Genomic DNA, 20,644 nt, shown 5'->3' on the forward strand with positions numbered 1-20,644 from the left:
ACATAACTGTCGAATTTGCAGCCCTCTCAGCCTCTGGAGTGGTTAAGATCTGAGAAACGAGGGACAGAATAAAGTGCAGACGGACAGTCATGATCGGTACAATGGTTTTCTTTGACAGAAAACTAAAATGAGTCGAAGGCTTTTAGTTGGTTTAATAAGCCTTGTGGCGGCGGTGGAATAAACCCCACAAAAGACCCTGTATCCTCGGAGTTTACTTTTATATTTCTTTGTGAATTGCGGGGATATATATGCATATATATATATATATATATATATATATATATATATAATATATATATATATATATATATATAATATATATATATATAGAGGCTTATAATCACTGGTCGGTGAATTCATATATTAATTACCACAGGATGGTGGTATTTGATTTGATATAATATATATGTATGTATATTATATATGATATATATATATATATATATATATATATATATATATATATGAGAAATATATATATATATATATATAGGCATATATATATATATATATATACGTTGGATGTTTATATATACACATATATGTGCGCGTGTGCGCATAAACCACCTGCGCCATCACGAGGAAATTGAATTTTATGTAGCTCACACGTGCGCGTGAAACATGTCAAATACGGATATACTTTACTCGCACCGCAAGTGGCCCCTCGCTAAAAGCACATAAAAGACAGATGTAATCGAGTTTCTTTGTTACCGCAACTATCGTAACCAAGCCAACGACAACGTTACCTTGGACCGTAGCTTTTCTAATCACAACCTGTAATTATAATCTATTGTACAAAAGATTATACTCTTCGTTTTGCTGTTTTCTCTTGTACATAGTTATGTTTTCTGTACCTGTGTGAAATAAAGTTGATAGTTAATTTGTCTTGTTTCATATAAATAATAATAATAATACTGAAAGAAATTAATGACCATCAGCTGCATTGATCTTGTATAGAGAGAAACCAACTCTCTGTTTTACGCTTATAACAGTTTTCTCTCACGTTACTACAACTGGCGAGTAACGATCCCAATAGTGATCATCAGGAGTTAAATTTCAGAGATTTCTGCATACGTCTATTTTCTCTTCAAGTCAAACAACGGTGAGCATAGTCCAGAGCATTACAGGACTATGCTCACCATATTTGATTTTCTCTCAGTAGACGTATGCAGAAATGCCCCTGGCAAAATTAACTCCTGATGATCATGACTCCGCGTTAAGCGCCAGTTGTTTCTTCAGTAACTCCTGGAACTGTTATAAGAGGATGAAAACGAGACTCTATACAAGATCAATGTCAACGGTTCTTTAATAGCACTTGAACTTGACGAACGGTATCTTATTAATATAATAATAATAATAATAATAATAATAATAATAATAATAATAATAATAATAATAAATAATAATAATATTAATAATAATAAGTTATTTATTGTGAAACATTAAAGATGGTCACACTAGCAAAACAGCAGAAGAATAAAACAGACGTTTCATCATAATGTTATTTAGAGAGAAGAAATAATTTTGTACAAGAAATATATCATTAATACCGATTCACTATTTCCGATCAAAGTAATCGCGTAACCAAGTCAGGGATCCTTTCAGTACGCGCACTGAGTAGGTATCCCAAACAGAGTAAGAATATCAATTGCACCCCTCATATTTTGCGGAGGAAACTAAGTAAAGTAAAAGTATAATTTACTTCATGAGTAAATTCCACTGCTGGTTTTAATACCTTCTCTCAACCTGATATTTCATTTGCAAAACAAACGTGACATGGTCATCATACGCTGCAAGGTAAAAAAAAATAGTCGTATATTATTTCGTATAAATATTTTGAAACATGGATTAAATTACGATAATCTCAAATTGAGAGAGAGAGAGAGAGCGTATGCGCAAAACCATAAATCTAGATGGCCAATGGTGGTACCATCTCGTAAGGACAACTTTAATGAATTAAACGTAAACTCTCCCTACAAGGCAACTACATTATTTCATTTTATTTCTCTGAGATTTTCTTTTGAAATGTATCCGGTCTAATTCCATCAAGGATTTTCCCTCTTGAATATTAAAAAAAATATGAACATTTTCTCTCTCTCTCTCTCTCTCTCTCTCTCTCTCTCTCTCTCTCTCTCTCTCTCTCTCTCTCTCTCTCTCTCTCTCTGTACTGAAAAGCTTCTAGAGTGTTCACATCTATCAAGAGGAAAAATACTCATCATCATAAGTATACATGGTTTTGAAATTGCATTTGTGGTACACGATATTTTATTTTTTATATCACTTACGCTGTTCTTTTCATGTTTTTTTTTCAGGAATCCTTTTGGATTTTGAAAGTCTATTTTACTTTAATAAGAACAGAGTGATTCATATCAAAAATAAAATATCGTGTACCTCAAATGCAATTTAAAAACCACTTATACTTATGATGATGAGTATTTTTTTTGTTGATAGATGTGATATATATATATATATATATATATATATATATATATATATATATATATATATATATATATATATATAGATGTCTATATACATATATATATATATATATATATATATATATATATATATATATATATATATATATATATATATATATATATATATATATATATATATATATATATATATATATATATATATATATATATGTGTGGGTATGTGTGTATGGTTGCAATTATGATAAAATTATTGAGCATGTCTTCTTCACGGAGGCGTGAAGTTGTTGTTGAATATACAGGACAGAAAAACTGTGGCAGTTCTTGAAGCAAAATGCTTAAAAATTACTTTTATCTTAAACTGAAAAGATTTAGAGAATGTGAGACGAAATACGTGTGTGTGTGTGTGTGTGTGTGTGTGTGTGTGTGTGTGTGTGTGTGTGTGTGTGTGTGAGTGTGTTGAATTTAAAGGAAGACGTTAGCGTAAATGAAAAGATGGGCCAAAGCAGTTCTGAATGGTTTGGCTAAGTCAAGTAAGGTGAGGGGATACTCTGATGATAGTCTCGTAGTGTTAGGCAATTGTTGGTATAAAAGTCCAAAACAATACCTAGAAACAGCTGTGTTCATGGAAGGAGAACAGTATTGCAAAGGAGCGACATTACATGCGTGAGAGGTAAACTAAACGAAGGTAAAGAAAGGGCGTTGGACATAGGTCTAAACGGTGTTATGTGGAGTCAAGAAGCCACTAAGATCCAAAATTATTTATTTATTTTCTTAATCGATAGTAATTTCATATCCATTTCCAGATTTAAGGGAAAAAATATGACAGTGCCCTCCGTTCAATTTTCTCTGAAGCCATATCATACACGTACACAAAAACATCATCAACAGCAAAGATCACAGTGCCCTTTGTCATGCAAGCAAACTAGTTCTTACGAGCTTTGCACTCTTATCACCAACAGATCGCTCCTCATTCTTTCCAAATGACTAAAACATCTCAATACACTAAATCCCCCTTTCATCTACACTAACATTTTCACTACTTCATCCAAGACTCTTCATAATTTTCATCCAATTAGTTTTCATCATGGCACATATACCTACGAAACAATTCATCTCAACGACTTCAATTTTTTCTTTAATTAGTGTTCAATATCTACACTTCATTTCCATAAAGGAGAGTATGCATAACAATCACTTTTATACTGTCATCTTGTCTTAAATAAGCACACACTTTCTGAGTCTCTTCCCAGTCTTCTGTACACACCCTGCAACCTTCCTAGCTTCATATATTCTGTGACACTTTCTCTTATCCGGCAATCACCCACTTTTATTCTTCAACCATCCATATTAGCATTCCTAATTCCATCTCCCTGACAACTTTTCATCATCTATCCTACTCATGCTCAAACTTAGTAATTTCTCCTTCAGCAAACACCTTCACACTCCACCATCAGTCTCTTGAGTTATGTTCACTATCCTTAAGCAGCACTGCATAATATGCAGCACTCTATTCACGACTCATTTTCTCATCCCAAACTTTACAATAAAGTCAAATATCCTTTCTTTCAAACCATAGATATAAAACAGCCACAAAAACATGTAACACACCTGTGCCTCATACCAAAATTTTTCATTAAAACCTGTCAGTTTTTTTTCTATATTTCCTAACACACCTTTGCCACCACAAGCACTTGATTGCTTTCAACAACTTATTTTCATACCTTCCATTTTGCCTCTATTGATTTTTCGTGAGCTTTTTCTAGGCGCATGTATGCAGGATTCTGGCACATAGTAGTTTTGTAACAAACGGCTGATCCACACACCTCGTTCCTTGTCTAAACCCACACTCTTCTGCCTCAATCAAACTTTCCATCATTTGTCTTACTTTTTTAATCAAAATCCTACTGGCCACCATCATTGGCTAATTAAGCACTATTATGCACCCGTAATCCTACCTCTTTATACACAAGAACAGTTAATCTAATCACCCTTTCATTTGTAAGCTTTCCAGCATATAAACCTGGTTAACCACTCAATATCATTTTTACCACTATACTACAGCATCTCGGTTGTAATCTCATGAATTCCTAGTGTCTCTCCGGTCTTTACACTCTTAAATACCATCCTTATGCACTGAACTCTTACTTCCATACCTCATTTCCTTTTGTTGAATTATTTAGCTCTAACTCTGCTCCTCTTATCAAAATAATACACCCTGTAGGGGGAGGGGTAGAGCTGTCAGTGCACCTCACGTGGTGGACTGGCTCTAGGTTCTTTGCTGCATCCCTTCGGCCACTAGCAGCAACTCGCTTCATTCTTTTTAGTGTACACATATTCATATTCTCTTTCTTCCATCTTACTTTCCACCCTCTCCTAACAATTGTTTCATAGTGCAGTTGCGAGGTTTTCATCCCGTTAACCCTTTAAAACCTTTTTACTCTCAATTTCCGTTTCAACGCTGAATGACCTCATACGTTCCACAGCTTGGCCTTTGGAGTGAATTTTACATTCCATTCCATTATCCACGTGCAACAAATCTTCAGAATACTCATTTCATTAACCCAGGGTTACTTTCACTCCACACAGCACTTTTTTTACTAGCATCTTTCTTTCTAAGATCCATTTGTTCATTAACTTTTTCTCTGAATATATTTCATTATAAACAGTTGCTTCTTGTTCACGTTCTCCAGTCTGTCTTAATTATTTGCCTTGTTTTCTCAGTGACTTTCTTCTTTACTACCATACTCATCTTCCTTTCTGTATATATGTACATTACCGTCTCTTCGGTCATGTAGTCCATCATCATTGTCTTTTGGCTAAACCTTTCATGTCATCTCACAACTTACTCCAAACCCCATGGCACCTTCCGAGAATTTTTTATATGTCTCATCTACTTCTAGTTCTATATCTTTACCGTCAGCCAGTTTTACAACCATATGCTCTTTTTATCTACCTGTTATCAAACTCATCCAATGATATTCATAGATAAATTCATCCTTTTCTCCCTAAAGTGAACTTAATTTTTGCATCAACCAATTACTGATCATACATCCAGACTCTCTCCCTCTCATCAATGGATCCATCTGTTCAATTTTCATCTGCTTGATTCTAAAATATAACCAGCAAGCTATTCTTTCAACGTTTTCTTTTTCCTTTGTATGCTCATGGAAACACTACAATATTTCAAAAAAATCAAACCCATTTCCACACACATTTCCATACGATACTCTCCACTCATTTACTACAGGAACTCCATACTTGCTTACAAAGTTGTCACTTACTCTGTTTCCTAATTCACATTCAATTCACTTACCACAGCCATATCAGTATTTTGCAAACATAACCTGCTAGGATCAAATTCTTCCAAAAACATTTTATTCCAATCTCAATCATTTCCATTCCTGTACCATATATATTCACTATCGCAAATTTCCTCATGCCATGCTAATTTTACTCATACAGCCAGCAAGTAACACATATATATTTCACCCATCCCAGAGTCTCTCGAACACTACAAGTGCTTTCTCCATTCCATTATTCCATTCCTGCAAACAGTGGCCTTTCACCTTTACCTCACTTATTGCCGAAGCATCAAACTTTCTCTCCATGAACAAATGAAGTGTCACACATTTTTTCCTCTTCTGCACAACAGGCATGATAATAAAAAAACCTAAAATCTTAGTACTTTATCCTCCATATCAGTAGAGGGTTGGTGTTACAAATCGCGGCCTCTCCCACACACACACATTATATATATATATATATATATATATATATATATATATATATATATATATATATATATATATATATATATATATATATACATATATATACACACACAGTATATATATATATATATATATATATATATATATATATATATATATATATATATAACGTGTGTATGCATGTATATTAAATTCCATTTGGAATATGCTCCGTATTCAGTAACCCGAGAATCAGTGACAACCTTTGTTTCAAATAAAAACAAAACGAAAACGTGGACGAAACCTAATCTTTCTACTTATAGGGATCCCAGAGCGCGTTTGGAGTCTGCTCGTTTTTCAAAGTTGATTTTTGACAATCTTCTAAACTCAAAACACTTTTGTATAGCCCTTCTCTATCGCTCTTTTTCTTCCTAAACTCAAACGTTATTTGTGAAAGCGGGAAATATAAGAGCCAAGATAATAATATTAATAAAACAATGGATTTCCTGCCAACACTATTCAAAAAGTACTTGAATCACCACTATTCGATCAGTACCTGATTTTTTTTTTTTTTTTTTTTCTTGACAGCTTTTACTACAGGTACGAAGTCTGAGTAAAAATTGTCCAGTTTCGAGTAATCACTAACATCAATCAAGGAGAAGCAGACAAACTGGAGATGTCTTCTTAACAGTGTTTGTAATGAGGCTATTCCCTAACATCGCTGCGACCACGTGCTGTATTATATACAAGTTAGTGATGGTTTGAACACCAAAACACTTTTACTCCACCTTTGTCCACATGAAAATGGCTCATCAGAACATGAGAAAATCAACAGAATAAAAAGCGCTGACACATGTTTACAAATAGGAACCCCTCCCTAAGAATAACAATAAAGTAATCTGCGACCTTGAACCTAATTATTAACTTAAGGTAATGATTATGGGTCTCAGTCTAAAAATGTGTAACCCGGCGCCGAAACAACAGGCCAGATTTTAACAATATCCAGTGATAGATGGCAAGATAGTGAGAAAAAGAAATTGTGGATGGACAGAAAGACAGACATAGTCATAATTAGAGGCACAAGCCGTATTTCTAGTACCATACAATAATAATAATTGGTATTATAATTACTAATATTAGTAATAGTACTAGTAGCAGTAGAATAGTGAGTCCTGTCACTAACCAACTAATATTAAATTATAAATACTTTTTCCATGTCTCAAAAAGATCTATTTCAAATGGCAATAAAAGTGAGGAAATATTTATATAGGTGCCAGTTCCTTTTACTTCATAAATTCATTTGCTTCAAATAATACGCTTACAATTAATTCCACGTCTTTCCAAGTCTACAGAGCTCTTCAATCAAACCTCGGAAAAGGGATGTTATGGCTGAAAATTTAGAATGCAGGGAACTAATCACACACATATATGTATATGTGTGTGAGCGCGCGTTTGCAGAGAGAGAGAGAGAGAGAGAGAGAGAGAGAGAGAGAGAGAGAGAGAGAGAGAGAGAGAGAGAGTCACATTTAACTTTTATGTTATTGGGTGTTTAACCTGACAGCGGCTGATTCCTCCCTCAAGTTCCAGAGGTGAGGACCAAACCGACAACCTGGGATTTACGCAACATGGTCTGCGGAAGGCAAACCATTGTGCAATCACAAGGGTATTATTAAGCCAGTTACTTAACGTCAGGCAGAAAGGTAAATTGCTTTGGTGAATTTTTTCTCTCTACAAATCTGGTTCATAAAACATCTTACCAAGCTGCCTGCACACACAATATATTATATATATATATATATATATATATATATATATATATATATATATATATATATATATATTTATATGTATATATAAAAATATATATATATATATATATATATATATATATATATATATATATATATATATATATATATATATATATATATATATAATATATCACTTTCAGCTGTATGCAACATGCAGCGTTCTCTTTTTATGCAAACTACTTAAAACTTACTGAAATACAGTCGAGGTCTTTTCCCATTTTTCGCGAGACCACTTAAAACTCTATGTCCCTTTACACTTGCAGTTCAAGCATTTCTTTAGCTCAATTACTCCAGAGCTTCAAGCTTTATCAAAATACACAGACAACCTAAAGCTTTCTAAAACGTCACACCAAATGCTATAAAACCGTCAGCTCCTTGTGTTGTCACATATCTTAGCTCGGAGCATCCCTCAATCTTGGAAGATCCATAACCTCAGCGCTTCCTCACTTCCATCACCATTTCTCCACATTCCCCCACAATATTCATCGCTGACATTTACCTGTAGTGTCCTTTGCAAACACATCTCAATCCGTTTCCGTTATTCCGTGATTCTCTTGGTCTCTTAACCCTCCCTCTGCGTCAACAACTCGAGATTTGCTTCATAAAATTTCATCCTCAGGGCTTCTTTAAAGCTTTCGTCGTCCAGCTTCTGCTTCTTTTGTTGTCATCGAAGGTACTTTCGACTGATTGTTTCTTTTCAAAATTCTCTTTTACTTATTATTTATGACTGAAAGCAAGTCCGTTTACTTAAGATTTGTATAATTACTTCTTTCCAACAGAAAATGATTGGGGCAAGTCTGTTTACTTAGGATTTGTAAAATTCTTCCCAACAGAAACTGCTATTTCTGGGAACGAGAAAGAGATTAATCCAATTTTTACAGAGCATAAGAGCTTACAGTACATAAACTCATTCTGAATTTGGGAATTCACTCCTAACAAAATTCCGGTCAGTTATAAAAAAATATGTTTTTAATACAAATGAAACTTACAGAAAACTGGGAGTGTCACTGTTAAAGCTAAGACTCCATTATGGAAGTGAAATGTCGATGAATGCAAATAAAAGAAAAAAGACTGAAGCTGTTAAGAACTGTTTGTATAATAAATGTGGCATACATGGAACTGAAAGGGTGAGAAATGTGTTGCTGCAATTTGAGTAGTAATGATGAGAAACATTGAATCACAAATTTCTTTAGATGATTTGGTCTTGTGGAAAGAATGGAGAATGAAGGGATGCTGAAAAGAGTGAAAGATACACAAGTGTTAGGAGGGACGTGGAAAGGAAGACTTAAAAAGCACCGGATAGATTATGCAAAAGAGATATTAGAAAGGAGTCTTAATACCTAAAAAGTGAGCGTGGGTGTGTAAGATAGGTGTGATGGCAAGATGTGCATGCAGGTAGGCTGAATAAAATGTTGATGAGCCTTACCTGAAGCATCTAAAGTTATGGAAGTTTTCTGCACATGGGATACATCCACTAATCAGCAGTTAACGTAGTGATCATTGTGTGGTTTTTCTCTTAGGGGAAATGTCTTACATACATATACATATATAAATACACACACACACATATATATATATATATATAAAGCAAACCTCTTACGAGAAAATAAACTTTAAAAAATTGCGTCAAATTTCAGACGTTATACTGTATTTCTCTTCAGCTGAACTGACGGATATTGACAGTAAAGCCTATATTTACAAAAGGACGGCGACGGACGACTTAGTTATAAAACTGAAATGGGATAAATACAACAGAAAGTGGTCCCAAAGGAAGGCCATCGAGAAGGAAAGGTTAACTGCAATGGTCAACGGGAGGTTTCATATTAAGTTTGTCATCAGATGGTTGATTTGATTTTCTTACGGTGTTCATTGTGGGTCGCAGGACGAAATCATCCAATAAATCCAATTTTCACTGGAATGCATATAATTTATATTGTCTGTTTTACTGATAACTGATGTTCCTATGATTTTTATTCGTTTTTTCTGCCGGAGCTTTTACACAACAAGGAAAAATCGTCCCAATGAAGCAATTTACAGAGTATCATGAATGATGGAAAATTCAGTAGATTTCTAGTGCATAACTGACCGATGTTCTGTTGCAATAACACAGGCCAGGAAGCGGCCGGCTAATCCGACGTATTCCGATGATCTTTGCCTAGTTGCAAAGGAAGGGATTTTTCTCGCCAAAATGTTTCGTGGCCTTTTTTATACCTTTCGTATGTGGTAACACTATTTTGTTACTGAAGTTGTGGAGGTTATTCGCGGTGTTGACTGCGCAGTAGATTATATTAGCTTTGTTAAATGTTTTCTCAGTTATGAATTTTGGCCATAGTAACTAAGATAGTGGGTAACGGATAATGCTAAATTACAAGACTAAGATATTCTGGGGAACAAACGCGAAGCGCTCTCACAAAATACACTTCATGACACCAGTATTTTACCATTGCTGTCGCAACAAATCGGAAGTGGATGATATTATGAGATTAAGAAGGTCGGCTTCCTATACTGTATACTGGTAATAATGAAACATTGTTTAACGGCATACAAAAAGCAGAAGTTCCCTTTCTGAGGTACCAATACAGCAGTTTAAAAATTTTGTAATCTTAAGCTTAACCGTATCGTCTATTGAATCTCGCTCCTGTTTTGCTTAACCTTTTCAGAGGATTATTAACGCGGACTAGGAAAATTTGCATTACTCAAGACCAAGTAGAACCCGGGTGGCAAAAATACTCTCAGGACGGTCCTACAACTTTTCTTATTGCCGAACAATCGTGAAAACTTCCCAAAAATTGAAATTGTGCAATGTGCAAATTGTTTTGGTCTTCAAAATGAGAGAAGTAATTGATAATTTATCAAGAAAAAAGCTGAAAAGTTATTAGCTAAAAAGAAAATTTATATTTTCCTTTACAAATTCCTTTAAAACACTCTCCTTCTCATTTCTGTACACAAGATTTAATACCATTTTTCTGCAATGCCAACATAAAACTCTCACGATGAGAAATATTTAGCAATTATCCAAACCATTTATAATAACTTCAAGATACCAATTAAAAGCACTGTATTTTCAAAAATAGAATTTCGAAATAAAATACTTGCAAAATCTTTAGAAAAAAATCATTTGAAAGCAAAGAGAAAAATCCTGAAATGAAGAGGTGGTCTTAAAGGGCAAAAACCTAGTTGATTTGCGGGCGAGGGATCTCATTAAATCGTAATCTATTCTAACTCAGGAGGTTAAAGATCACGTGATTGGAGTGGCAAAGGGGGTCAAATAGCCACGCGGGAGGTTTCCTCCCTCCTATTTTTACTCTTACCATTGCAGGTGCAGCCGCTGTTCTAATGCTGCTGCTTCTTCTTCTTCTTCTGTTATTATCATTATTATTATTTACCTATTCTCTTCATCATCTTTAAGTGAACAATCTTAGCATTTTGAAAACTTTACTCAGTTAATCTGTCTCAATATCTATCTGATAGTTCCTCGTTGGACGAGTCGGTAGATTTGTCGGTTAGCACTCTGCTAGACCCGAGTTCGAGTCTTCAGCGGGCTAATGAAGAATTAGAGGAATTTATTTCTGGTGACAGAAATTCATTTCTCGCTATAATGTGGTTCGGATTCCACAATAAGTTGTAGGTCCCGTTGCTAGGTAACCAATTGGTTCTTAGCCACGCAAAATAAGTCTAATCCTTCGGGTCAGCCCTAGGAGAGCTGTTAATCAGCTCAGTGGTCTGGTTAAACTATGGTATACTTAACTTTTAACTATCTATCTGATCTCATCATTCGCGCGTACACTTCGCGAGCAAACGCTGTAGGGTATGAAGGGGATTCGCAACAAATCGATTCTGAGTTAACGACACGACTTTGTGGAGTGCTGTCAAACAGTCTATCCGCAATATGGAATATCATTAGGTAAAATGCTTTAGCGTTATCACGATTGAATTATATGCTGGAATTTCAAGTTTGCATGCCACAAAACAGTTGCTAAAAGTATTTTACATATTTATGTAAGCACGTCTCCATCTACACACAAAGTAGACATTTCTGCACGCATATGCTTCCTAGGATACGAAAAGATTACGTATTCATTGATAAGAAAAAGAATAGTAAACCTAAGAGCTCTCTCTTTGTTTTATGAGGTTTATATAATCTGGTTATTACAAATTCTCCTGGCATACTCTAAATACCAGTAAAGAACTGCCTAAAAAACACATTTTTTATTTCAATGACTTGGTCAAGATATACCCACAAACTAAATGTACTATATTCTTTGTTATTCGGCCACTCATTCTACAGCTGCGCGGCAAGAGATGGTTTTAGGCAGCAAGATAAAATTTCGAAACATCACGCATCACCCTTCTGAACAGTGCACGTCAGTTTTAAAATTTTATAAGATCCAAGCTTTTGGAGACGCCTTTCTACGTTTGAATTCGTACCTAAGTAATCATGCATAAAACTGCCCTGTGAACTCGGAAGTTCGTAAATCAGGAAAACGTGCCCTTGGATCACAGTCCAATTGCAAGAATATCAAAAGAATAAAAATTTCAGACCGAGCTCCCGGGCATTTTAATGGCAATCAAATAGACTCACACAAATTCTTTTAACAAGTTTAAAAAAAAATCAACAAGTCGATATTAGGTTACACAGTCACAAAACCTTGACTAGTGCTCATTTTGGGGAAATCATCAATGTGGACATTCTTCTAAATAAAAACAATCACGTTATCAGAAAGTCCCAAGGATGGTAACAGTGAGTCTTAAAGTAGTTTAACCAGACCACTGAGCTGACTTTCAGCTCTTATAGGACTGGCCCGAAGGATTAGGATAAAATACCACATAGGCTCACGTTTTCATACTGTAACACATACACACAATAAATACATTTACTCATGCTTCCACACTAAAAAGGTATATTAAAATTTAGAATAAGTTAAGTAATATTTAAAAAATTTAAAATTTAAATTCGACAAATGCTATGTTTTCGTGCTTTTATTATTTACTTATTTTTATATTTTATCTATCAAACCACAGTTCCTCATGAACAACAAAATCGGAACGACTGAAAATGTAAAAGATTCTGACAAAATTTCATTTATTGATTTATTCCCAAAAGCTGACAGTCGCTGTTAATGAGCACATTAGGTAATATCGATTATTACTAAAATCAGCTTGATAAAAGAATCAAATAGGACTGACTTGCTCCTGGTTTATGGAATAACAAATATAGCCACAGCCAGGCTGATCAAATGCCACAAACGTTTGGTCAGTATATCATTTTGAGAGAATTTAAATGTGTCTTTGCCAAGTTGATTAATAAGGAAAAGTATTAAACTCCTCGCAAAATATAGAGTGGACATCTGACCTTCACTTTTGGGTACTTGAATGCATTCTGGAATGGGCTATCCGAAAATGTTACTTAAAACATCTTGAAACGTTCTCGTCTTTATCCCGAAAACCGAAAGTCTGAAACAGTGCGATCATTAATTTTCGTTCCGGAATTTCATCAGGAGACACTGACGTTATCTATTTCAACTTTAATTTCAGTGACGGGTGCGGTGTAAATGTTGATCAGAGTAATTACCTTGTCATATCACAACAATCCTCGCCTAAACTATTTTTGTGCAATGTAATTTTTCCTTAAAAATTATTCAAATTCACAAGTATTTGGTTATAAATCTCACTTTACTTTGTACAAGGAGAATTTATCCATAACCACTGTGCGCATTTATAATCTTAAGTTTCTTAAGTTCTCAAAGATAGGAATACAGAATTTAGGCCAAAGGCCAAGCGCTGAGACCTACGAGGTCATTCAGAGCTGAAAGGGAAACTGACAGTATGAAGGTCTGAAAGGTGTAACAGGAGGAAAACCCAGCAGTTGCACTATGAAACAGTTGTTAGAGAGGGTGGAAAGTCATACTGAAGAAAGACAATGTGAACAGAGGTACAGGAAAAGGAATGAAAGAGGCTGCGAAGAACCTAAGGTAATGCCTGCAGCGCACCACGTGCGGTGCACTGACGGCACAATTTCTCAAAAATGAGAAATGCCAGTGAACGTCAAAATCACTCGTATATTATCTTCGCTGTGTTTCCTAAATCTTATATTCAATTTCTGTTTCAAGGAGATCCCTCATCACCCAAAGAAATACAGGATCGACATGGTCCTGTTGAAACAGCTCCTTTTATCGCTAATTTCTCTTTTCCTCTTCTTCCGAATTAAAAGGTCAGATAAATGCAAACAAAAATCTGGTTTGCCGACATGGGATTATTTTTTTTTATTCATTTTACCAAAGACCACTTTCGTTGTATAGTTAAAATAGAGTTTACACTTCCAGGCTTACTGTGTTTTTGGTAAACGTGAAAGATACTTTGAGTTGGAAAATTCCGTCGAATATATTATCTTGCAAAGCTTATCTTAACTAATTTATTTCTCTTACATATATTATTTGCACTCATACAGTAAAATACAAGCAGTTATGTAAAAGAGGTGGTGCTTGTGACAGGATTTTTAACTTTAAAGAATTCATTAATCTGAAAATGTAGTTCACCACCACGGTTAGATTTCATTAATTTTGCAGACTGAAAAATTTGCCACGTTCAGAAAAGCTTGAATTATAGGTTACCTTACCCCACAACTGCTCCATCAGTGCATACATGCCAGAGGTTGTTTCATCATCAACCCAAGAAGCAAGGACTGAAAAGCCACTTTGCATACTAATGTAACATCCAGGGTGAACACTCGTTACACTCTGAAAAACAAATGTGCAAAACCATACCCAGAGTATTCAAGATTGCATCGACCTTTAGGAAGGTCATGGATGAATTATAATTATATTATGCTAAAATATAACGAGAGACAGCAGAATGAAAGTGGTCGGTTTAAACAAAATGAAATAATATACCGTACAAAACGGAATACTGTGCAAAAAAAAAAAAATCTCACAAGAAGAAATCTAAGACAAAATATTCCAGTCATAAACGTCTATCATATTTCTGAGTCTTTCCCAAAGAAAGAAATACCGAAATTAATATAAAAAAATAGAAACAAGAAATCACGCTGCCGGAAAGACGAGACAACCTGCACGATATTTAAAGGCGGAGAACAGAGAGAGAAAAAAAAAGAGGAAAATAAAAATATCCTCCCATGCAGCTCAAGCATCAAGGGAGGTATCATGATAGCTCCTATTCACTCATCTAACACCGGATAAAAGAAAGTCCTTTCATTAAAGAGGAAAAATTCGCCTTGCTAAAAACCGGACTTACACTGCACGGATTAACACAGACACATCTACAGAGAGAGAGAGAGAGAGAGAGAGAGAGAGAGAGAGAGAGAGAGAGAGAGAGAGAGAGAATTATTTATATTCTACTGATGAGTGAAAGGAAGCACTGAAATATACAGTGCTCGGTAGACAACACATCTCCGAGTAGGTAATACAAAGTCAGATGTGAAAAAACCGGAGTTGACATGGTGTCTATGGCAACAAACAATCACTCATGGGTCAATCTCTCAAAAAATTTAATAATCTCCTAAAGGTTATAATATCATACTGGCTTAGTTTCGCTGTTTTTTATCACTCTATCTCGAGATATTCCTCAACGTACAAATATACACACGGGTGAAAACATAACCTCTTTCTCACTCTTGCTTCTGAAGGACTCTCTGTCTCTGTCTCTCTCTCTCTCTCTTTCTGAGCAACACAAAAATATGCAAACATGTTTTAACAGTCCTTCCTTAATCATCTTGTCTTTGAGAAGAGTACTGAAAGTTACAATAAATAAGTTTGCTTTTTTAACGATATCGCGAGAAAGGGCAATCACAAGAATTATCAATATGATACACAGGCAATCCTGACACACCGCACTGTTCCACACGCAACCAATAATCTACAACCAATATCCATCCAGGCTTAAACTGATCCAGGCATAATATGCAACAGATCGTAATAGTTTGCAAAAGATCCCATCATAAGTCACAGCAAATGCCCATGCAATATGATCTACAATCAATTGCTGGTCAACATGAGGGCAGAGTCTCCCAGTTGAACTAACGGAACTAATTAGGGGCTGCCAAAAACAGAACTGAGAGATTTGCAGAGAAAACTTATAATAATTATTTGTAAACAAAACGACATGGTCCTCCATATTGAGATCTAGTATATTCGCTGTTCCTTTCATTAGCTAATGATAGGGGTCTAAAAAGTGTTGTTCTGAGCTAATGCTCACCAAATTTAGTTTCCATTTACGGAATATGAGAAAAAAATCGAGAAAGTCAGGGTGGAAAAGACCAACGAGGTATTTTACCCTTTTCTTAGACATATCACATTTTATCATAATTGTCTTCAATTTAGTCTTTTCTGTATTTGCAGTTATAACTGCCCATGTTCATTCTTCCAGTGGCCAATAAGACTGTTGGTAATCTTATCTCCATGTCCTTAAAAGATCATTTTACACATTTGCTACACTTCGTATGCATGCAGAAAACAATTAAGATATGTTTGATGCACTTTTATGTGTAACTACTTTATTTTAGAAGCACTTAACAATGGATTTGTCAGTATTTGTTTTAACCCATTTCTTTTTTTTTTTTTTTACTTTGGCTTGCTATCATTACGCACTTATGAACAACAAGCATCAAAACTTCAGTTTTAGAGCCTACTGTATGTATTTATTTCATTCACAACTTTTTAAACTATCAGCGGCAGAGTAGTTTTTGAAGGTGTGTAAGCTTCGCCTGGAGTAATCTTATCTGGTATGCCGTAGGTTAGTGTTCCGGGGTCTTTGCTGTTCTAGTTTTCACTACTGACTCAGCTGTTGGGCTAGGAAATAAGGCAATGTAGTATGCAAACGATGCAATTATTTGAATATCTCACAAAGAAAAATGAAAGATGTTACCCTCATAGGATCTGAAACAGATCTCAGTTTAAATTTCTATAAAACAAAGACTAATTAAAAACCTGGTTTCATACTATGCTCCCATTCCATGATTCGCTTTATATTCATAACCTTGTACTTTGTTTTTTAATATTTCATACTACTGAGATACACTTTCAACACTAAGTCTTCTATTTCATAGGCTACGGATATGGATGAAAGCAAAACTTTCCGTTAGAAGAGTTGCATTACCGGCAATAATTAAAATTTTAGCACAAAAGTGACACATTACAAGTTTTCTTTCCATCATTTTGTATATTGTAACTCATAACAAAGTCATTAGCCTATTTAAAAATAAATGACAAGAATAAGTTATTTTACCGCCATTGCATGCGAATTATTTCGAAACGGCAGTGTCCTAGATAGAGTCTACAAAATAAATCATTGATAGTGCAGGAGACATGTTTTGCAAAATAAATATAGAAGAGAACAGCTGCCGATATTTTTCACTGGATAAAATGTTAGGGGTCACACTGGACGGTTTTCATCATTTCGCGAACTGAAACATATCACACGGAGGGGCAAGACTACATTTTTCTATGAATAGTTTCCCCGTGAGCGGGACTTTAGGGTGCAATAAGTAGCAGAAACAAAATAGTCTGCACTTGAGGAAAAGCCTTTAACACTCTTCAGGCGGTGTCAGAGGGGCGATTTGTCTCTACATTCTGGCCAAACCGTTTGCTACCGTAAAATAAGCAGTTTTCCTCATACAAAGGATAGATGCATATCTATTTTTCGTTGTGATACCAAAATATACTCACCGAAATACGTTTACCAGTCCGAACCTTAGACCGAATAACATTTTCAAGTGTTCGTCACTCTAACAGCCTAATTATCGTTTTTCAAGTCAACGAAGGAAAATAATGGTCATGGGATGTTACAAAATATGACTATAATAGCATGGGCTTACTCTTGTCGAGTTAATTAAAGTTATATGGCTGTTCCCTGGGGGATGTTGCTGGGTAGCGTCTATAGCATATATCTAGAGCGTAGGAAAGGGTGCCCGTCTTGAGCAGCAATGCAGTGAAGGTAAGAGATTTCAGTGTTGTTACCAACATCAGCTATCTGTATGGACACTGGAAGTAAAATGAAAAGTAATTTCAAGAAACGTTCACACAGGGCAGCGCTAGTCTCTCTGTTAATAAGTTACAAGCTCAGATTGTTAAGGACAGACTTCTAGATTCGTTTTTCTGTATTTTGTTTTCACTTAGATATACTTGTCAGGAAGAGAAATCACATACACATGGACAAAACGCTCGATAATGTATGATTAAAGTCGCCACACATAAAAATCAATCTGTAAAAGCATCACCTTTCATACTACGAGATAATATGAATCTAATGATCAAAGAGCTGAATATTATATGCATTTTTCGATCACTGAAGACAAAAAAATCCCAACAAGAAAGTGAAAATACGAGTCTGTGGTTCGTCTGAGAAACCCTAAATCATGGTGCCCAATTTCGGAACTAATTAAAAGAGGAGAAGACATGCTGCTTTTCGCCAGCACTTAACACCAAGGAATCGAAATACCGGAAATTAGAAGAATGACCTATGTGCATGATTTTTCCAAACACCGTCTTCATGTGAGACTACACTGACATTGCAATTTTCAATACACAATACTGAATAATTATCATTACGACGACTGCAAAAGTCAGTCATATATTTTCATTTTACCTCTGCAATAACGAAATAATTTAGTGGGATTTTTTTTTTTTGCGATAAAAGTTACATTATTTATAAGAATCAAGTGCATAAAAAGTTTCCAGTAGCTCCAGAAAACTGATGTTAATAAAATGCTGACAAGAAAGAAATGCAAGATGTTTAAATGTGTTGAATATTTCATGAAGTAATTAAGAGAGCATTTACAATATAATAACAAATTACATGCGTACTTTTAAATGTGTGCATGCATACATTTACACACACACACCCACAGACAAACAGACAGACACATTGTCCTTGTATCGCCGACGTTTTGACAAAGGTGTCCACAAAAGCAAGCAAACATAAAAACGCTTCACGAGGATTTCTCATTTCGTCAAAAGTCTTAGCCCTCACACACAGCTGCACAAAAACATTCACAAATGCAAGCATGTTTACAAATATATTCAAACAATGAGAGGGAACAAAAGATGTCCACAGTTTTTTTCTCTCTCTCTCTCTCTCTCTCTCTCTCTCTCTCTCTCTGTCTCTCTCTCTCTCAGCATTTCAGTATTATAATGGCATACATTTTCATTCAAAGTCTGCTTTTCTTCCGTCTTAGCTCCCACCTCACAAACCCCAGTTGCGACCTACAACAGTGGACTAACACTCAGGTACTCGTTTCACTAAACCTGTATACAGAGGAGTACTATATTCTTGGGGGACAATCCCAAATTATACCAATGACCCTCGTCTGCTTCGGCATCGAACGCTTGTCATTTGCATTTGAACTAACACTTGCATTGCGAGACCAGAGAATCTTGTGAGTGATTTCACCCGTTGGCGTGAGGATTACCTCGTCGAGGCTCTCCCGTTGTCATGCTATGCGCTTTAAAGAAGCAATGAACTCCTACGGCTGGTGTTTTTTTCTCTTTCTCTCTCAGTTGCCTGAAACGCAAAAGTCGACTAACTCCCAAGTGCACAATTCACTGCTTTGATCAACAGAGGTATACTGGATTGCAGGGAACAAGACCGTTTGTCCTTCCTCTTTCGGTTGGAGAGTCCAACACAAGTTCCTCAGACTGCTCTGAGCTATCTTGTCTCCGCACCAAGAGGCCATCACCACTGCACCGGAGAGAGAGAGAGAGAGAGAGAGAGAGAGAGAGAGAGAGAGAGAGAGAGAGATAATATGTTGTAAACAAACCGATATTAGCGTTCTGCACAAGCTATTTATTCACCAAGGCTTACATCCGGTAATCTGCTGGTGAAATTTACATCGGCAATTGTAAAGTCATTATTTTTATTAATGAACCCCTGCCAATTACTTTGACTGACGGAAATCTACCAAGCACGAAGGTTTTCATAGATAAAAGTTAATGGTAGGATGTCAATTATGATGTATGAACCTCAGGGTAAAAATAACTGTAATTACCTTCTGATGACTTCTGAGAGTTACGTTGAAAATGGGTATAAATTTGCCTTCTCTCTCCCCCAAGAAAACAAAAACCTAGTTGTAGGTCTTTCTTTTGCATAAGATAGTATTAAAAATGGAAGGCTGAAAATTCAAACATTTCGTTCTTCATTTCAGAGGACCCTCTCCTTTTATTTCGCATACGGAATATCTGACATGGTCTTTTCATTTTCAAATGATCCACTTTTCATTTAAGGGACACTTTTCTTATATTTTCGTACTCACTAACTGTGTTAGTTTAATAGTATTGTCACTTCATACACAGTATTGTTCTATAAAACGTCCCTAAATGTAATCAGCACTCGTGTTTCCCCCAAAACATTTACATACAGCATTGTTTTTAAAACCTTACGTGAATGTCATCGATATAAGCGTGTCGCCTAAAAAACATATATGTAGCATTTTAGCAAATAAAAACCAAAATGTAATCGATATACCGTTAGCCCCCTTTAAATATCGATAAACAGTTTGCCGTAAAGTCCATAGGTTACTGTAAAAGACATGCAGATATACCTCTTTTTTTTCCACAAAATATCTGCGTGTAATATGACAACAAAATCGCAACCTAAATGTAATCAATATACTGTACCTGGATGATGAACCATTACGAGTCCCCGTGCGGTGGTGGACGACCTATAACCG

At 35.4% G+C, this 20,644-nt stretch overlaps 1 protein-coding gene across 1 annotated transcript in view; it reads right to left on the minus strand.

The window, feature by feature from the left end:
• LOC136833754 (voltage-dependent calcium channel type A subunit alpha-1-like) overlaps positions 1-20,644 on the minus strand; it is a 1,031,224-nt gene that overhangs the window by 613,273 nt on the left and 397,307 nt on the right.

This window comes from Macrobrachium rosenbergii, chromosome 52 (assembly GCF_040412425.1).
Source record: "Macrobrachium rosenbergii isolate ZJJX-2024 chromosome 52, ASM4041242v1, whole genome shotgun sequence".
NCBI classification, from domain to species: Eukaryota; Metazoa; Arthropoda; class Malacostraca; order Decapoda; family Palaemonidae; genus Macrobrachium; species Macrobrachium rosenbergii.